General features: G+C 42.6%; 1 protein-coding gene across 1 annotated transcript in view; it reads right to left on the reverse strand.

Annotated features, from left to right (window-relative positions):
- LOC127004391 (histamine H1 receptor-like) overlaps positions 1-17698 on the reverse strand; it is a 302097-nt gene extending 284399 nt beyond the window's left edge. Inside the window, exon 1 of the mRNA XM_050872035.1 lies at positions 17387-17698. The gene's annotated coding sequence lies outside the window, so the exon portion shown is untranslated. The remainder of the gene's footprint in view (positions 1-17386) is intronic.
- Positions 17699-21051: the final 3353 nt, after the last annotated feature.

A 21051-nucleotide genomic window follows, 5' to 3' on the forward strand; every position in this document is an offset into this window, starting at 1 on the left:
TACACCATACTTTTTGTTCTTATCCTCTCCATTCCCTTTCCTTCTTTTTCTTCTCATTCTTTTTGCTTCTCAATTTTTTTCTTTCCTGGTTTTATTTTTTTCTCTATCATCAAAATCCTGACCTTTTTTTATCTTCTTTCTTCCCTATATGTTTTTTTTTCTTATTATCCTTCTTTTTTGCTCCTTATTGTTCTTTCCTTGTCTTATTTTCCTCCTCTTACGGAATGAAAAATCAGCCTATCTTCATCATACTGTTCTCCTTCCCTATCTGTCTTCTCATCCTCCTTTCTTCACTTTATTTTTTTCTTTTCTCGTCTTGTTCTCTTCCCCTTACGAGATTAAAATTCGCCCTATCTTCACCCCATGCTCATCCTTCCTTCTCTTTCTCCTAATCTTTATCGTCTTTTTTTTTATATATGTTCGTTCATGTTCTTTCTTTTTCTCATTTTCCTTCTTTCTCCTATGTGTCAAACTTCCCCGTATCGTCATCATACTGCTATTTCTTTGTCTTCCCTTCTTTCTTCCTAATTAATCTTCCTTGTCTTTCTTTCGTATTTTCAGCGTTGGTCTTTTTATGTCTTCCTCTCTCCCCCTTATCTTCCTTCTCTTTCTTCACCATACTTTTTTCATCTTTCTTTTTCCCTCTGTTTTATTTTTCCTCATCACCCTTTTCCCTCACCCTCATCTTATCTACCTTGTTATTCCTATATCTTCCCATTTCATTATCTTCTTCCTCATCTACCCCTCTTCCGTACGAACCTCCTCCCTCCGTTCTCCTCTTTCCTATATTGTTCTCCTTGATCTTCCTCATCTTCCTCCCCTGCATCTTATTCGTCCTCGTCTTCCCATACTCTCCCATACAAAGCACAGTTCGTAGTCTTCTTTCCCCTTATTGTTCTCCCCTATCTCTCCTTCCTTTCCGGTATTTGTTTCCTCATTCATTCCCTCTCATTTTACAAGGCGCATTTCACAGACGTCTTTCCTTCCCTCTTAATTGTTCATCAGTATCTCTCCTTTCTTCTGTTTTCAATTCTCCCTTCGTTTTCGTCTTTTCTCTCTTTTCTTTCCGCTATGTTTCCTTTGTCTCATTCCCTCTCATTTTAACAAGGCGCATTTCACAGACGTCTTTCCTTCCCTCTTAATTGTTCATCAGTATCTCTCCTTTCTTCTGTTTTCAATTCTCCCTTCGTTTTCGTCTTCTCTCTCTTTTTTTTTCCGCTATGTTTCCTTTGTCTCATTCCCTCTCATCTTACAAGGCGCATTTCACAGACGTCTTTCCTTCCCTCTTAATTGTTCATCAGTATGTCTCCTTTCTTCTGTTTTCAATTCTCAATTCTCCCTTCGTTTTCGTCTTCTCTCTCTTTTTTTTCCGCTATGTTTCCTTTGTCTCATTCCCTCTCATTTTACAAGGCGCATTTCACAGGCGTCTTTTCTTCCCTCTTAATTGTTCATCAGTATGTCTCCATTCTTCTGTTTTCAATTCTCCCTTCGTTTTCGTCTTCTCTCTCTTTTTTTTTCCGCTATGTTTCCTTTGTCTCATTCCCTCTCATCTTACAAGGCGCATTTCACAGACGTCTTTCCTTCCCTCTTAATTGTCCATCAGTATCTCTCCTTTCTTCTGTTTTCAATTCTCCCTTCTTCCCAATTCTTCCCGTCATCTTATCTCTCCTTTCTTTCCGCTATTTGTTTCCTTTGTCTCATTCCCTCTCATTTGGCAAGGCACAATTCATACGTCTTTCCTTCCCTTTAATTATTCATCCGTATCTATCCTTTCTTTCTGTTATCTCCCTTCGTTTTCACCATATTGCAAGTTATTTTTCCTTATCTCTCCTTCCCATTCTGTTATCAATGCTCCCTCTCATTTTAGAAAGCACAATTCCTTTACGTCTTTCCCTCTTATTTTATTCTTCCATAACTTTTCTTTCTTTCTGTTATCTATTCTCCCTCATTTTTCATTTTATTGTGGGTATTTTTTTATATTTATCTCCATCGATGGTTTCCCCTTATTTTGTCATATTTCCTTCCTCTTATCTATTCTTTCTCATTCTGCCGTTTATCAAGTTTCCCTCCCGATGTGATTTTTTTCTCATATTTTCTACCTTTTATTTTTTTTCTTTCTCAACGTCAGCTTTTTACGTCTTCATTACGTCTTTCTTTCAACAGTTTTCTCATACCTCATTTTATTTCTTCTACTTGTTTATTTTTCTCCGCCTTACATTTTTTTTTTTCGTTAGATTCTTTTTCTTTTTTTATCTTCACTAATTTCCTTCTGACATTTCTCAATCTTATTTTTTTTTTAATCAATTTACACTCATATTTTTTATCTGTTTATTTATTCTCTTCCATAATTATCATTCCCTTACATGTTTTTTTTATTTTTTTTATTAATATCTGTAGCTCTTTTTTTCTTCCTTCAACTTATCTTAACCATCATCATCTTTCTCACTCTATTTCCCTCTTTTCCTCTCTCCACCCATTCGTTCAACTTCTTTAAACATTCTCTTCCTCCACCTCCTAATCTTATCACCTCTCTCTCTCTCTCTCTCTCTCTCTCTCTCTCTCTCTCTCTCTCTCTCTCTCTCTCTCTCTCTCTCTCTCTCTCTCTCTCTCTCTCTCTCTCTCTCTCTCTCTCTCTCTCTCTCTCTCTCTCTCTCGCATTTCTCAAAACGTAATGGCATTCGCAATCTGCAAGATATATAGATGGATATAGAATTGCAGATGTGCATAGGCATAAATAATAATGCATCCATATAGACAGACAGACAGACAGATAGACAGACAGACAGACAGAATGAAGTACTTAGATAGGCAGATAGATACAGAAGGAAAGATAAAATAAACATATAGCTCAAAATAGGTAGATAGACCAGTAGGTACATAAATATTGATGGGTAAATGAAGGTAAATAGATAGAGAGAGAGATAGCTTGGTACAGAGATAGGTAGATGGAAATGGGTTAGCATATTGATACTGTCTGATCGGAAGTCTGATTGATTCTGACTGACTGGTTCACTGACTAAATGGGTGACTGACGTACTGAGAGAGAGAGAGAGAGAGAGAGAGAGAGAGAGAGAATTTCTTGTCTCTCGTCTATCTTCGACTCCAAAGACCCAACTCTAGATTTGGAAGAAGAATGAAAGGACGGGGGATTGCTCTCTCTCTCTCTCTCTCTCTCTCTCTCTCTCTCTCTCTCTCTCTCTCTCTCTCTCTCTCTCTCTCTCTCTATCTATCTATCTATCTATCTATCGGGTGTGCATTCCGACTTTCCATTCCTAACTCTCCCTTCCTTCCTGCATCTTTCCTCTCCTTCCTCCCTCCTTCCCTCCGTCCCTCCCTCCCTCCCTCCTTATTCCTCCCTTCAAAGTTGTCACCTCCACATTTAACAAGTCGTAACTTAAGTTTGTCTGACTCTGCGAATCTCTCTCTCTCTCTCTCTCTCTCTCTCTCTCTCTCTCTCTCTCTCTCTCTCTCTCTCTCTCTCTCTCTCTCTCTCTCTCTCTCTCTCTCTCTCTCTCTCTCTCTCTCTCTCTCTCTCTCTCTCTCTCTCTCTCTCTCTCTCTCTCTCTCTCTCTCTCTCTCTCTCGTCCCACGTCAACAAGTAGGAAGAAGAAGAAGAAGAAGAAGAAAAAAAAAAGAGGAGGAGGAGGAGGAGGAGGAGGAGGTGGTGGTGGTTGTATTGATGGTGGAGGAAAGAGGAAAAGGGAGAAGAGAAGGAGGAAGATGAAGTGGAGGAGGTTAATGAAGGGTACACAGGAAGGAGGAGGAGGAGGAGGAGGAGGAAGTTAATGAAGGGGAGAACAGACATAGCAAGGCATTCCTTCTTCCTCCCTTTGATCTTCCTTCTCCTCTCTCCTCCAGGAAGCTCGTTACGAAGGAGAGAGAGAGAGAGAGAGAGAGAGAGAGAGAGAGAGAATCACCAAGAATTTGTTATAACTCTAAAAACATAAGAAAATATATCGATGTAATGTTTAAACAGATTCCTGAGGAGAGAGAGAGAGAGAGAGAGAGAGAGAGTGCGTGTGTGTGTGATGTGTTTGCAGAGAGGGTGTTGGTGTGGATATATGGAAAATGCTTGCCAGAGAAATAGAATACGATGGAGGGCCATGAAGGAAGCCATTAGGGCGAAGGAAAAAAGGAAAAAGATTTACATTTTTCACCTAAACTGGTTCAGAGGAAAGGAAAGGAGGGAAGAGAGGGAAAGAAAAACGGTAGAAAGGAAGAAAGGTAAAAGGGAAGCGGGAGGAAGGGATAAAAGAAAGAAAGGGAGGTAGTAAGAAAGGAAGGAAGGAAGGAAGGAAGGAAGGAAAATGAGAAAGAATGATGAAAGAAAATGTGAAGAAAAAAATATCACCGTCATACAGAAAGGAGAAAGAGAGACAGAGAATGAAAGATAGAAAGAAACAAAGAAAGGAAGACACAAAGAAAAAGACAAAGATAAAAAGCACGAGACAAAGAAAACAACAGACGGAGATGCTTACAGACACAGACAGACAAACATACGAGAGAATCCTACTCCTGAATTCCTGACTCTCATCATTCATACATACCAGCATCAACTCTCGCTTCCCTATTCATGAACCTCCACCTCATAACTATTACCTATCGACCGTTACTATCTCTATAAACACTCAGCATTTTCCCAGCTCTCCAAGGTCAGTATTCTCGGAAGCTTCACCTCTCATAATTATCAACTATTCCCAAAGTTCGAAAAAGAGATTAATCAGGTTCTTATCGTGTGTGTGTGTGTCTGTGTGTCTGTATGTGTGAGTGTGTGTGTGTGTGTGTTCATTGTATAGAAGCCTTGTTAAACTACTACCAGGATCATAAAACTACCCCCCATGGATATGCCGACAACTCCTACGAAACTCTTTATCAAATGTGTGTACGTGTGCGCCGAAATAAGCAAGAGTACGACCCCCGCTCATCTCCAGTGCTACGCCCGAAGGAAATCCCTCCTTCCAGTATTCCCATCCTTCGCTGTCGAGAAGTACTTCGAACTCACGAACTCACTGGTAATTAATTTTGATGCCTCAGGTCCTATAAGTAGTTTTGGATCCTGTCAAGAGCACACCGGAAGTGCTAATTAAAGTTTAGCGTATAGTTACAGTTCTATAAGCGAATGCGGCTGCTTTTGTTTGACCGTATTATTACAGAGAGCGGAGGGAGGAAAGAAAGTGTAACAGAGACGACATAGGAAAGAAGGGAATAGGGAGGTAAAGAAGAAGGACAGGAGGAAAAGAGGAATGAAAGAATACTCAAAGGAGGCTCCGATCGTGGGAAGGTGAAGAGAAGGATTAAGAGGAGAAATGGAAACGAAGGGTAGTTAGAAAGGAAGGGAGGAGGATGGAGAGAAGGAAAAATGAAATGAGAAAAAAAAAGTGGTGAATTAAGTGAGGAAAATAAAGGAATAGGAGTGGGAATCAATGAACTAGAGAGGAAAATAAAAAAGATGAGAAGGAAAGTGAAAGGGAAGCAAGCAGGAGAGGTGAAAGGAGAGAAGGAAAGGGAAGAAAGAACTGACAGAAGAATGTAGAAAGAAAAGACGTGAAGGAGGGATGGGAGGTAAAAACGAAAAGAGGAAAGATGAGGAGGAAAGGTCGAGGAAGTAGAGGGGGAAGGTGTGGCAGACGAGCTAAAATCAGGGAAGAAGACAGGAAGGGATAAATAAAGAAAATGAGAGAATGGAGGGGAGAAAAAGAAAATAATAAAGAGGAAAGGTGAGAAGGAAAGATAGAGGGAAGTACAGAGGGAAGGAGTGAAGAAGGAACTGGCAACGTGAAATTAGTGAAGGAAGAAATGAGAAGAGGAAAAATAAGAAATAAAGAGAGAGAAAAGGGAACGAGAAAGACAGGGGTGGAGGAAGGGAATGAAAGAAGGGGAATAGCCATAATGAAGAGAGACGCGGAAGAAAGAGAGGGAAAGAAATGAGCGAAGGATGGAAGGAGGGAACGAAAAGAAAACGGGAAAAAGAAAAATGGGGCAAGGGGTGTAGCTATAATGAAGAAGGAATCGAGAAGGAAGGGAAAGAAGAAAATCAGGAAATGATGTAAGGGAATGAGAAAAGGCGGGAAAAGGGAAGTGGCAATCATCAGGAAGGAAACGAGAAGGGAAGGCAGGAAAGAAGTGAATGAAGGAAGAAAGAAACTACAAAAAAGAGGGGAAGGGAGGGTAAGATGAAGTGGAAAGCAGTGAAGATAATGGGAAGAGAAAAGGAAAGGAAGAAAAGGAGGGGGATGAAGGAAACGCAAGGAAGCGAAATCAAAAATGCAAAAGATGACAAAGTTCCGGATCAGGGGTAAGAGGACGCCTGAGTAACACGACCCTTTGTTAACGACCCAACACCAAATATAGCCGGGAAAGGTGCGCTGAGGGACAGGCCCGGGGCACATTTTCTCAAACATTTCTGCCCTTCACGCCCATATTTGCTGAGGCTTTCGTAGAGGTTGTGTTAATATTTCCGTGGGTGGTTTTATGAGCCTGGTGATAGTTTGACAAGGCTTCCGCACCATGAATGTGAAAATCCGACTAATCTCCTTTGTGACCTTTGGAAATATATTTTGTGTGTGTGGGATCCAAAAGCGTCTGAGAATACGGGCCAGCACCTGCCTAGCCCGTAAAGATGTTCTGGTGCACTAAGAAGGTAAGGATTTAACTGTGCCAGCCAGTCAGTTCTGACACACGACTTTTTTGGTATCGGTTGGTAAGGCTAAGAAACTGCGTTTCATCTCAAGGAGCGTAAGCAATAGGAGCGCTGAAGTCATCCCCAAGCCTTACTTAGTGCTACTTAGACCTCATCTTGATTATGCGGTTCAGTTCTGGTCACCCTACATTAGAATGGATATCAAGAGGTTAGAATCTGTACAGAGGAAGATGACAAAACTGATTTAAAGGGTGAGAAGCTTGCCTTATGAGGATAGACTGAAGCATTTAAAGCTGCATTCTCGAGAAAGGTGAAGGTTACGAGGTGACTTGATCGAAGTTTATAAATGGATGAAGGACTTTAATAATGGGGATGTTAATAGGGTTTTGGTTGTAAAAAAGCCAGGTAGGACACGTAGCAATGGTTTTAAGTTAGATAAATTCAGATTCAACAGACATAGGCAAGAATTGGTTTACCAATAGTGGTGGATGAGTGGCACAGGCTTGGCAGTCATGCTGTGGGTGACAATACCATAAATACATTCAAGAAGAGGTTGGATAAATTCATGGATAATGAGGTAAGGTGGGGCTAGACTCTGTATAGGCCAACCGGCCTCTCGTAGACTCCTTACGTTCTTATATTCTTTTATGTCCCCTCTTAAGAAATATGTCCCATCTTAGGAAGAGCTGCCAATATTCAACTCGCATACTTCATCAAATACTGAAACAAGAAGTAATCAAAGACTTAAATACTTGGTGCAACTTCAATACTTAAAACTTCATCAGATACTTAATCAAATATTCAAATAGTTTGTGAATAATCCAATATTTAATCAAATGCCTGACGAATGTGCGCACCAATGTCTGTGCGTGTGTGTGTGTGTGTGTGTGTGTGTGTGTGTGTGTGTGTGTGTGTGTGTGTGTGTGTGTGTGTGAGACAGGTGTACCGTTTGTTTAATTAACCTTCTAACACTCTCTGGTGACACTTGAATGAACGAGTAACAAAAGCAGCAGTATCAACAACAGTACTAATAAGGCGCACACACACACACACACACACACACACACACACACACACACACTAACTTCATTACCTCTCTCTCTCTCTCTCTCTCTCTCTCTCTCTCTCTCTCTCTCTCTCTCTCTCTCTCTCTCTCTCTCTCTCTCTCTCTCTCGTCAAACAAGTTTACTATCCTGGGTCATTAGGGCATTTCCTTCCTTCCTTCCTTCTATTTCTTCCTTCTATTTCTTCCCTTCTCTCTTCCCTTCTCTCCACTTTCCGATTTCATTTTCTTCCTTCATTCTTTTAGCATAGCTTCATTTTTTTTTCTCAGTAGCCACCCTCTTTTCCTCTCCATTCTTTCCTTATTACCTCAACTTTTCTCGCTCTCCTTTTAACTTTTCCTATACTTTTCCATTTCTTTCTCGTTTCCTTCCTCCTTTCCTTCCTTCACTCACTCCTTCCTTCCTTTGCAATATGTTCAAGTCATCGTCATTTCGCCGCCTTGTTCTACCTCCCCTTCCTCTGCATATCTGCTTTCTTCCCTCCCCTCTGTATTTACTTTCTCCTCCTCCTCCTTCTCCTCCTCGTTATCGTCGTCCTGTTTCTTGTGGCGAGAGAGGGAATGCAGGGAACAGGTGATATTGCTGCTACTACTACTACTACTACTACTACTACTACTACTACTACTGCTGCCTCTGACGATGAGAGGAAGTGTAGAGAACGTGGCGTTACTGGTGATATTAAAAGTTACGAAAATTATAAAAAACTGTTAATAACCACACACACACACACACACACACACACACACACACACATTCCATCCATCACTCAAAAGCCTTAAGAAGTAAAAGAAGAACAAGAGGGAGGCGGAAAAATAAATCTTTTCGCATCGCCTTCGCCGGTCTATACAAAAAAGAAAGATGCAGGACGAGAAAAGTTGAAAACTCTCGGAAGATTTGCTCGCAGTCGCCTCTAATTCTCTCGAAAACGTCCCGAAAAGAAGAAAAAGAAGGACGAAAGGAAAAAAAACTGCCAAAGAAAAAACGTTGGCGTGAAATGAATGGAGTAAAAGCGATGCATTTATTGGAGAAAAGTCAAAACAAAAGAAAAACGATCAAAAAAATAATGCAAAAGTTTACCAGGGAGAAGGAAAGAGGAGAAAAAATTAAAAGTTTAGCAGTTTGAGGTGAATAAAAAAAAAAGGTTAAGGCGAAAAAGAAGTTAGAGAAGGAGGTAGTAGTTCGAGGTTGGAGGTAAACAGGAGGAGGCACTCTTGGCGATGGAAACTACGTGAATAGTTAAGAGAGAAAGTTTGGTGCAAGGTGGAAATAAATAGCAAGCACGAAGAGGTGTGTGTGTGTGTGTGTGTGTGTGTGTGTGTGTGTGTGTGTGTGTGTGTGTGTGTGTGTGTGTGTGTGTTTCAGTCTAAGAATTCTTTCTCTCTCTAAAGAAGAAACGTAGTCTCGGTGCCATTTGATAATTATAATTTCACTTAGGTTTAAGGAATGACCACTTAGTCTGGACCATAGGGTCTGTGTGGTCTGAATATCATTTTAAGTAAATATGTGTACATTCTCTCTCTCTCTCTCTCTCTCTCTCTCTCTCTCTCTCTCTCTCTCTCTCTCTCTCTCTCTCTCTCTCTCTCTCTCTCTCTCTCTCTCTCTCTCTCTCTCTCTCTCTCTCTCTCTCTCTCTCTCTCTCTCAAGTTGGAACGAGGAATAAGAAGTTCGAATACGAAATGCGCGGCGTTAAACTCAAAAGCGTTCAATGCGTCAAAGACTTGGGGGTCAAAATCGCGTCAAACCTCAAATTCTCACAGCAATGCATCGATGCAGCAAATAAAGCGAACAGAATGTTGGGCTTCATTAAAAGAAACTTTGTATTCAAGAATAAAGATGTAATACTCCCGCTCTACAACAGTTTAGTCAGACCCCACTTGGAATATGCGGTACAGTTTTGGTCTCCCCACCATGCAAAGGATATTGCTAAATTAGAAGGTGTTCAGCGTCGGGCAACGAAAATGATCCCTTCCTTGCGCAACAAATCCTACGAAGAAAGGCTTTCTACCCTTAACATGTTCTCTCTTGAGAAACGTCGCCTCCGAGGAAAACTGATCGAATGTTTTAAAATACTTAATGGTTTCACGAATGTAGACAGATCAACATTGTTTATGATCGATGACACTTTGCGCACGAGGAACAATGGCGTAAAACTCAGATGTAGACAAGTAAATTCAGACTGCACCAAATTTTTCTTCACCAACGTTGTAGTGCGAGAATGGAATAAGCTTCCACCGTCAGTGGTCCAGTGTAACACGATTGACTCCTTCAAAAATAAGCTCGACCGTCACTTCCTTCAACTTAATATCAACTAGAGTAGAAATGCAACGTTTTGGAGTCTTCTGATAAATGTAAAATCACTTAGGTTTAAGGACAGACCACCAAGTCTGGACCATGGGGTCTGTGTGGTCTGATTTTCTATGTAAATCTATGTAAATCTCTCTCTCTCTCTCTCTCTCTCTCTCTCTCTCTCTCTCTCTCTCTCTCTCTCTCTCTCTCTCTCTCTCTCTCTCTCTCTCTCTCTCTCTCTCTCTCTCTCTCTCTCTCTCTCTCTCTCTCTCTCTCTCTCTCTCTCTCTCCTGCAGTCTTTCTCCTTCCACACCCTCTTCACCCCCTTCTCTTAAACCAAGGTGCCTCTCCCTCCCAAACTCCCTCCCTCCCTACCTTTTCCACGCACACAGGTGTCTTCTCTCCCACGAGGCCTCAGACACTCCCACGATCCTAGGTTAAAATGTGTGTGTGTGTGTGTGTGTGTGTGTGTGTGTGTGTGTGTGTGTGTGTGTGTGTGTGTGTGTGTGTGTTTGGCCTCTCTCTCTCTCTCTCTCTCTCTCTCTCTCTCTCTCTCTCTCTCTCTCTCTCTCTCTCTCTCTCTCTCTCTCTCTCTCTCTCTCTCTCTCTCTCTCTCTCTCTCTCTCTCTGTTTTCGTATCCACCCACCTCTCTCCTGTTCTTGCCCAACCCGTATCTCCGCTTCTTGCCTCTTCTTTCTCCGCGTTTTCTTCACTCCTCCACCTCCTCCTTATCCACCACCTCCTCTACTCTCTATTCACCTAGTTACCTATTTCTCCTCCAATGTCCCACTCTCTTTCTTTCGCCTTTTTGTTCCCTTTTCCATTTTTCTTTCCTCATATCCTCTATCTTTCCCTCCCTTTCATCTATGTTACCTTCCCTCCTCTTACTCTCCACCTTAATCCCCATTCTTCTCCTTTCCTCCCCTTTTCTTTCACATTCTTCTATACACCTTCATTTTTCTCTCCATCCTATTCTACACTCATTCCTGTACGCAACTTTCTCATCTCTTCCCACCGTTGCCAGATTATCGTACTCAGAGCATAGTATTTACCGGTTTCTGACGCCTAACTATTGCCAAGAAACATCAGAATCTAACTCTTTTAACGATAACTATAAATGAGTTTCGTTATTGGAGCCAAGAAGATAGTTTAGGGGTAGAAGTCGGGAAATATAATCGGCTGAGTACGACAATCTGGCACCGTTGTCTCTTCCCCTCATCTCTTCCTTTTTCTTTAATCCTCCTTCGTCTGTCTGTTTTTCACACTTCCACTGTCTCGTTTTCATTCCTTTTCTTCTTCCACTTCCCCCAAAGCTATCCTCTCACTTTCCTATCATTATTTCTAACACCTTCTTGGCTCTCCATCCTTCCCACCTCCCTTATACATTTCCCATACCCCAGATACTTATTTTTCCTCTACTTTGCTAACACACACACACACACACACGTTTTACTAAAGGAATATGGGTAAAAGAAGACGCGTGTGTTAATTCATTATATCAAGAGAGAGAGAGAGAGAGAGAGAGAGAGAGAGAGAGAGAGAGAGAGAGAGAGAGACGGGGGGTGAGGGAAGAAAGGCAACAACTGAGACACTGATCCAAAGCAGACAAGATAAAATCATTAAGGGCAACCCTTTTTACGGCACGTGTTCCTTTACTCACCAGTTACGGTCATATTGTACATTACACCTTCTTAAATACATTGGAATACAGTACAAGAAAACTACTACTACTACTACTACTACTACTACTACTACTACTACTACTACTACTACTACTACTACTACTACTACTACTACTACTACTACTATCTTTATCTATAGGGTAGGCGGTGGCCGAACTGGTAGCGTACTGGGCTCACATTCACCGCGTGATGGACGACGCATTCGAACGAATCCCACGCTACCACTTTTTTTTTCACCGCCGAGGCCAAGTAACCACCTACCCATCACTGAAGACCACCACCCATACGACTCACCGGACTCTGTCGGAAGCCGATCAGGAAGAGTTCCGGGGGCATACAGAGGCGCCAACTATAACTACGCACGCACACTCCTGCCAGCCAGGGCAGGCCGGGCCCAAGGCCCACCCCCCACCCTGGCCTGCCCACCCGACCGGCCAGGCCCCACCAGGAAGATGCCTACTGGCGCAACAGGCAACGACGTAAAAAAAAAAAAAAATATATTTTTTTTACATCTTGGCCTATGGTGCCGGTAGGGTTTCTTTGGGGGCCAGGTGGTCGGCTCGAGCCCACCGTGGCGCAGGCAAGTGTTTATAGTGACGCCATCTATTCTTGGCTCATGCTGCCTCCCGAGCTCATTCTTGATTTCCCTTTGACAGTTCCTCTAGACTCTTAGACCATAACCACGGAAAAACTCAGCACAACGCCCATACTCCAAGTCCCAACTACGTGTTTCCAGACCTTATTCCTATGATATCAACTTTCCACGAACCACTTTACTAGATGATGAACACCTCTAAAAATTATCCATATATCTCATATTTACTGTAATAATGATCCAACAATCTGATATCCACTGTTAGTAATAATATGACGCAGATGTGCAAAGCAAAAAAAGTAATTGGGTGTAAAGTACCATATGTGTAATTCAAAGAAGGTGAAAACTATAAAACCTGCCGTTGAGTAGTAAATGAGAACTTTGTATTAAGCGATGAAAGACTGAGTACAACATGGAGAGGTATAGGTTAATACGAGTTGTAATACTACTACTATATACGATGATGATGATAATAGTAATAATAATAACAATAATAGAGCAAGTAGGTATTGGATGTCCTCTGGTCTCATTAGTAACAATCCAGGGGTGTAGTATGGAGAAAGGCAACTAAAATTAAGAAATCGCAATGGACGGACACGGGATAAAGGGAACAGATATGGAGGGAAAGAGTATCTACGCGACACACTGGGAAATAACTAATGTATAAAGAACCCAAGGCATGTTATCCACGCATTATGCATGAAATAAAAGTTGAACACGGTTATTTTTTCTTACTTATCAAGATTTATTTGCGAACAGTTGCCATTCAAAAGAATTAAGAATATTTTATCTATTCCTTTATAGTTTAGCAACAGCCCTGTCACCCGCCATCCGATGCGTGAACTGCACTACTTAGCCGACTAGGCAAGATTATAGCAGAAAGAATTTGCTGGAGGCCAGTCGGTCTTCATGGACATAGCACCTCCTTTTATTACCTATCACCGATTTCCTCAATATTCGGATAATTTTTTTATATCACATCGAAACAACGATGGGAAACTCTGCATCTCGACAGAAATTCAACGTGTGGGTAACCCTGGAGCGAGGCTCCTCCCTGGTGGACTCCATCAAGCTCTCGTGCAAGGACTCCACCTGCTGCCTGAAGAGGAGGCGTACGGTCGCCTCCGTCAAGCTCCCCGTGGAAGGCTGGTCTTGCGTCGCAGGGATTCAAGGCTGCCACGCCGAGGGTGAGCTGCGTGTGCCCTTGGCGAAGCTGTGCAAGAAAGACGGCAACGCGGCCGTCAGGGTGCAATGCGCCTCGCTTAGGAAGCCAGTCTTCACCTCTTCCATGCCGCTGGCCTGGCTGCTGGACAACATCAGCGGCCTCCACTTCTCTCTCTTCTGTGACGACGGGCCCGCCTTCACCAGCCTCCGGTGCAACGGGAGGCGGTGTGGCGAGCCCGTCCGGGCGGTGAGCCCTGCACCGCGTGCGGCCACTGACGTGGTGGCCAGGACCGATGAGGCTGATGCATGGGCAGCCTTTGAAGTAACGACCCATGATGACTGGTCCGTGGAGGCTGATGATTCATGGGCAGCCCCAGACTTGGTGACCTCTGTTGCTATGGTCGAGGCTGATGATTCATGGGCAGCCTTTGAAGCAATGACCCGTGATGACTGGTCCGTGGAGGCTGATGATCCATGGGCAGCCCCAGACTTGGTGACCTCCGCTGCTATGGTCGAGGCTGATGATTCATGGGCAGCCTTTGAAGCAGTGACCCGTGATGACTGGTCTGTGGAGGCTGATGATTCATGGGCACCCGCCGAATTGGTGACCGCCATCACCGATGAGGCTGATGATTCATGGGCAGCCTTTGAAGCAATGACCCGTGATGACTGGTCTGTGGAGGCTGATGATCCATGGGCACCCGCCGAATTGGTGACCGCCATCACCGATGAGGCTGATGATTCATGGGCAGCCTTTGAAGCAATGACCCGTGATGACTGGTCCGTGGAGGCTGATGATTCATGGGCACCCGCCGAATTGGTGACCGCCATCACCGATGAGGCTGATGATTCATGGGCAGCCTTTGAAGCAATGACCCGTGATGACTGGTCCGTGGAGGCTGATGATCCATGGGCACCCGCCGAATTGGTGACCGCCATCACCGATGAGGCTGATGATTCATGGGCAGCCTTTGAAGCAATGACCCGTGATGACTGGTCCGTGGAGGCTGATGATCCATGGGCACCCGCCGAATTGGTGACCACCATCACCGATGAGGCTGATGATTCATGGGCACTCTTTGAAGTGACGACCCGTGATGACTCATCTGATGAAGCTGATGATCCATGGCCAGCCTTTGAAGCAATGACCCGTGATGACTCGTCTGATGAGGGTGATGATACACGGGCACTCTTTGAAGTGACAACCCGTGATGACTCGTCTGATGAGGGTGATGATCCATGGCCAGCCTTTGAAGCAATGACTCGTAATGACTCGTCTGATGAGGGTGATGATACACGGGCACTCTTTGAAGTGACGACCCGTGATGACTCGTCTGATGAGGGTGATGATCCATGGCCAGCCTTTGAAGCAATGACCCGTGATGACTCGTCTGATGAGGGTGATGATCAATTGGCATCCGCCGAATCGGTGACCGCCATCACCGATGAGGATGAGGATGCATGGGATGCCCTCGAATTGATAACCAGTAATGACTGGTCTGATGAGGATGAGGATGCATGGGATGCCCTCGAATTGATAACCAGTAATGACTGGTCTGATGAGGATGAGGATCCATGGGATGCCCTCGAATTGATAACCAGTAATGACTGGTCTGATGAGGATGATGATCCATGGGATGCCCTCGAATTGATAACCAGTAATGACTGGTCTGACGAGGATGATGATCCATGGGATGCCCTCGAATTGATAACCAGTAATGACTGGTCTGATGAGGATGAGGATTCATGGGAAGCCCTCGAATTGATAACCAGTGATGACTGGTCTGATGAGGATGATGCCTTCCTGGACGTCACGGCCATCTGTGCTGTCGTTGTGTACATTGTCTTGCTTCACTAAGCAGCCTGGTAACACACTCACCAGTGACCCCCGGCGCAGGCGCGAGCCACATCGTGAGCCACACTCCCGGGGAGCGAGACACCCTTTAGTGACCGTCGCTCTTATTACACCTTCAGGGGAGGAGCTCCAGCTGTATTTCTTATCTTATCAATGAAAACCTTTACAATAAAACTATTATCCTATGAATGAATTTACCTTACCTATTAATAACAGTGTGCCTATCACAGTGAAATTCACCACATGCACGACTGCCAAGTCTCTTCCATTCGTCTACCATTCTATTAGCAAACCAATTCCTGCCTGCATGTTTAACAAATCAATATTGATCTAACGACCCATGGCTAAGAGTGCATTATATTTTCTTACTTATCAAGATTTATTTGCGAATAGTTGCCATTCAAAAGAATTAAGAATATTTTATCTATTCCTTTATAGTTAAGCAAATGGGCACATGTTTGACCGAGTTGAAAAACTTACTAAATTTTATGCTCTATTTTGGAATATACTGTTTTAGATGAATGCATGTAGTTTTATGAAGCTTTTTCCCGCTTACAAGACCCACGAACATTTACATTTAACGGGGGACCCCTCGGGTATTAGTGGAGGGTCCCCGATGGACTGTGAGGTATACGGCCCTGCCCTCATGCGTGGCTACGAAGACCGCTTCAGATTTTACATGAGACAAACGATATCAAATGTTGGCCTTACCATGTAGCAAATAGTTTAGTAATAGTAGTAGTAGTAGCAGTAGTGGTAGTAGTAGTAGTAGTATAGTAGTACAGTGGTAGTGGTAGTAAAAGTTATAGTAGAAGTAGTAGTAGTGGGTGCCGGACATACTCCCCCCTTAACATACTCCCTTTTGAACATTTCCCCCTCCGGACATTTCCACTCATTCATCTATTTAATACGAGCGAAATAATAATGTGGTGTGATGGTGGTGAGGTGGTTGTGGTGGTGCGTTTCTCACCTCCACCAAACACGCGAACCATATCTCGAATACTGGTTTGGTTGGTTCACTGTCCCGTTCATTCTCTTCCTCCCCCCTCCTGTCTCTCTCTCTCTCTCTCTCTCTCTCTCTCTCTCTCTCTCTCTCTCTCAGCATATTCATTAACAGTCCTTTGGAGCAACATATCAAAAGGCAACCTCAGACAGGGGCAGGCATGGGAATGGGGAAGAGGGGGAGCATCATGTCCCCCCTACAGCCCTACCTCCTCGTTACAGATCCTCACAGCCTACACACACACACACACACACACACTCAGCTATATCAGGGGTTCTCATCCTTCTCCCTCCCAAGTATCAGTGTTATCATTGACCAGTATCCTTTTAATCTGGCAGTGATATATCAAGACTAATATGATAATTCAATACAAAGAAAATACAGTGGCGCCACAATGAAGTATAACAAATAGCTGAAATTGTAATGACAAGATAGGTCAATGTTAAAATGAGACTACACAGGAGAGAATCTTAAGTTACTTTACGATGAAATAAATTGTCAGGCATCGAAGTTCGCCCTGAAAACTTTCTTGTGAAGCCTCAGGAGTTAAGGAAAGTACTTATACATTATGAAGTCACTATATCAAGACCAAGTTACTGAGAGAGAGAGAGAGAGAGAGAGAGAGAGAGAGAGAGAGAGAGAGAGAGAGAGAGAGAAACAGGAGGGGGGAGGAAGAGAAGAAACGGGACAGTGAACCAACCAAACTAGTATTCGAGATATGGTTCACGTGTTTGGTGGTGGTGAGAAACGCACCACCACAACCACCTCACCACCATCACACCACACAACCACCATCAACAGCTCCATTTCCACACACATCATCAATGCTATAACTCACTCTGCCCACGTACAAGACCACCGTCACTACAAACCCCTTACGACCCGCCACTCTTTCTTACCCCAACAAGTCATCCCCCCACCCCCAACACTCAATAATTCTCTCCTCCACTGTCCACACTTAAGGATGTCAGGTATTCAACATTCATCGGTCCAAAGCAACAATGCAAGCAGTCCTTTAGTTTATCCCTCCGTAAGTAACTCACTATGCATGCCCTGACTGGCTATGTACAACAACCTAGAAGGAACACTCACGCACCTTCAGGAACATCAGTAGCAGGAGCAGGAGTAGGAGTAGGGGCAGAAGGACACGGTCAGCAAGGAGGTACGGAAACAGCCGGCGGGTCAAGGAAACACATGCACCAAGGACGAAACTTAGAGGAAAATAGAGGACTGGACGCATGCAAAGAACACTGGCTTATGCGTTTGTAAGAAAGAACATGACTGGCTGACGCAACGCCGGCTCGAGGTTTCCCATTGGTGGAGGCATGACCAGCACCCACGGCAAAATAGAATCGGCGCCACCCATTGGTCAGCCTCATCCCACGAGTAAGCGGGGCAGTATCTCTTTAAACAGACATTTTTGAGCTTTTAATGAGTCAAGCTTGGCATTAAAGAAAAAAGGCATACTGGTAGCTTTATTTCGTTATGAGATCGGCAGTCGTGGAAAATAAAATAAAATGAGATCAAAGACAGTTGTTTAGTGCGTGGAGAAAGCGGCCAATCTCATACAAGGTAAAAACATCCTTCGGTAGACTATATTTACCTAGATATAATAAGGCTATACATACCTACTCACTGAACCGAGGGAGAAACGAGGGCAGGGAGGGAGAGTTTGTAGCAAGGATTCTCGAGTATATATCTAGACTCCTTGGTTTGTAGCGTCAGGTAGATTAGGCTAGGGAGGGCCGGGGCCACTATGTTCCTGAGTTTCTCCGTCGTTCTTTGTTTAATATTTTTATTATGACCAAAACGTAAATGCTCCTGCGAGGTGGAGGGTTCCTTTCCTGGATTAATAGTACATGGCTTCATAGTACGTATCATACACTAATATATTTACACTTCGTCAAAATAAGCCATAGAGATCAGACGTTTGAAATACTAGAAGTTAGGAATATAACAGCATAGGACACGTAATTCTGAATACTCGAAATCGGTATAGAAACACTTGGCATCGTTATAGTGTAAAATAAAAATGTGAAAAATCGAGAAACCTAAATAATATAGACTGTGGGTAAGAACACGAGGGAAAAAGAAAAATATTAAGGATCTAAATAATAGTAGCAGGTAATTAAAGCCTAAAATTCTAAGTTAAATATAGAGCAAAGGGAAGAAGAACACGAGGGAAAAAATAAAAAAAACGAAGAATCGAAGTAACTTAATCCAACCCAATAAACACTCACTGAACATCTTACCTCCAGCCATGCCCTCTCCTCCTCTCTCCTGACCTCCCTCTGTGTTCTGCCCTATCTCCTCGTCCTTCTTCCGTGTTGTATGAAAGAGAGGTGGAGGGGAGGCGGTTCATGGGGGCAGGACGAGGACACATCGGGCAAGGTTCACCATAATACTGCTGCGCGACCTCAATTCTGCTTCTGCGAAATTTAATGATCGAGGTGTAAACACGATATGCTCTCTCTTTTCTGTCCATCTGTCTATCTATATCTCTGTCTATCTATCTACCTATCTATATCTCTGTCTATCTATCTACCTATCTATCTGTCTGTCTTTCTTTCTAATAGCAGGAAACGTTGATAAATGTGTATCGGGTTCACAAAATATGTAAGCAATTTTTTTTTCTTATGCAGAAGGTAGGGAAAAAATGTTCAAAGGTTGGCACATCTTTTTTATTTTTTTGTGATTTCAATAAAGGTACACAGGGAAAGTTTTGTAAAAGGTGTACCTCTATTGTGTAGGTATGAAGAATAAATAGTAATGCTAATAGCTATACTGTAGACCAAATAGTGAAAGGTGACAGTTTTTATTTTGTTGTTGTTGTTTGTTTGTTTGTTACGTCAATATGCTTGTGTACTGAATATCAACAGGTGTAGGCTACATATTAATTTGTTGAGAGTACATGAAGATAAAAACTGGAACCCATACGCTCCAGGCACCACGTCGAAGCGCAAGGCCGAGACTCTACCACGGGACCACGGGAGCCCCCAAAGCGAAATATTAAAAAGCGTGAACATTTTCTGCAAAATGATAAAGGTACAGGTCAGGACTATTGGGAAATTGTACACACTTTTGCTTCTGCTCTTTTAAAAATCAAAGTTTGTTGTAATGTTTCAGTGTTTCAATTCACTGATATTCCACGAAGGCTAACAAACTAGATGAAGTGAGGCAAAAGGGAAAATGAAAAAGAGTTGGAACAATAAATGTATTCAAATAGGAAAAATCCAAAGAAAACAAATGAGCGATTGATTAAAAGATGGAAAGTCATCAAAGAAAATGAAGGAGTGATAGGTGGAAAAGGAAAGGAAAGATGACAAAAAGAAGGAAGAAAGCCAAGGATATACCCAAGGAAGGAAGAATTCTGAAAAGAAAGAAAAGACAAAAGAATGAACAAGAGCAAGAAAAGTAACAAGGGACATAAAAAGGAAGAAATATAAATAGGAAGGTAAAAGAGGAGCAAATAAAGAATGAAGAGAGAGATGAAAATGTAACAAGGGATAGAAAAGGAAGAACGAAATGATAATATGAGGGTAAAAAGAAAGCAAAGGAGGAAAGAAGGGAGAGATGAGACCTACACCATAATGAATGTCCCCACGCGTCTAGAAAACACACAAGACACTACTAAAACTTTCTCCTCCAAAACTTGTAGCAGGGAGAAGCAAAACTTAATCCGGCGGGGACTTGGCTTCCCCTTCAAGTCTCTCTTAACTAGGCTGGGGTCGTGGGATGGAATCAAAAGAGGAAATAGTGGTAGTGTTGGTGATGATGGTGGTGGCAGAGCAGTAATAGTAGTAGTAGTAGTAGTAGTAGTACTGTAGTAGTAATAGCAGTAGTAGTAGTAGAGAAGCAGCAGCTGGGGTACATGCTTTCATTATTCCCGTAACACCATGAACCTTCACCAACTCAAAACGGAATCAGGTTACAATGGGGAGACACGACTCCACGTGGCAAAATTAAACTCTCTCTCTCTCTCTCTCTCTCTCTATTGTTTCAACAGAAAATTTTGACGTAATTGCTATAACAGAAACATTTATCGACACCACAAAAATTTATTTAAGTTCAGAATACAACATACAGTATATAGATGGCTAGACTCTTCAACAAAGATCGTGTTAACCGTAGAGGTGGTGGTGAAGCCCTTTACGTCAAAAGCTATTTACAACCCACTGACAGAATACCAAGAGACAGTAACGTTGAACATTTTAGCGTGCGAGTAAACATTGCAAAAATTAATCTAAATATATGTCACCTGCAGGCCTCCGGGGCAATCACTCGAAGATGATGTTGAAATGTACAGCGTTTTAAGGCAGTCACTTAATAACAACGACTCACTGATATTAGGAGACTTATATATATATATATATATATATATATATATATATATATATATATATATATATATATATATATATATATATATATATATATATATATATATATATATATATATATATATATATATATATATATATATATATATATATATATATATATATATATATATATATATATATATATATCCGCTAACCACTAATTAGCGAAGCTAACTTTTCCGTTACGTGACTAGCGCTTTCGCTAACTTTGGAAACAGTTAGCGAACCAATTACCTTCCGCTAAATGATGTTCCTTGTCCGCTAACTAAGTCCACTAAAAGTTCATACAGGTTTGTTCTTGTCCGTTGTGTGCAGACACAGCACCAGTTGAGCCACTTGGCGCAATAATTCCAGGGCTTCCACTTTTAGGTAAATTACG

Source organism: Eriocheir sinensis, chromosome 28 (assembly GCF_024679095.1).
Source record: "Eriocheir sinensis breed Jianghai 21 chromosome 28, ASM2467909v1, whole genome shotgun sequence".
NCBI lineage: Eukaryota > Metazoa > Arthropoda > Malacostraca > Decapoda > Varunidae > Eriocheir > Eriocheir sinensis.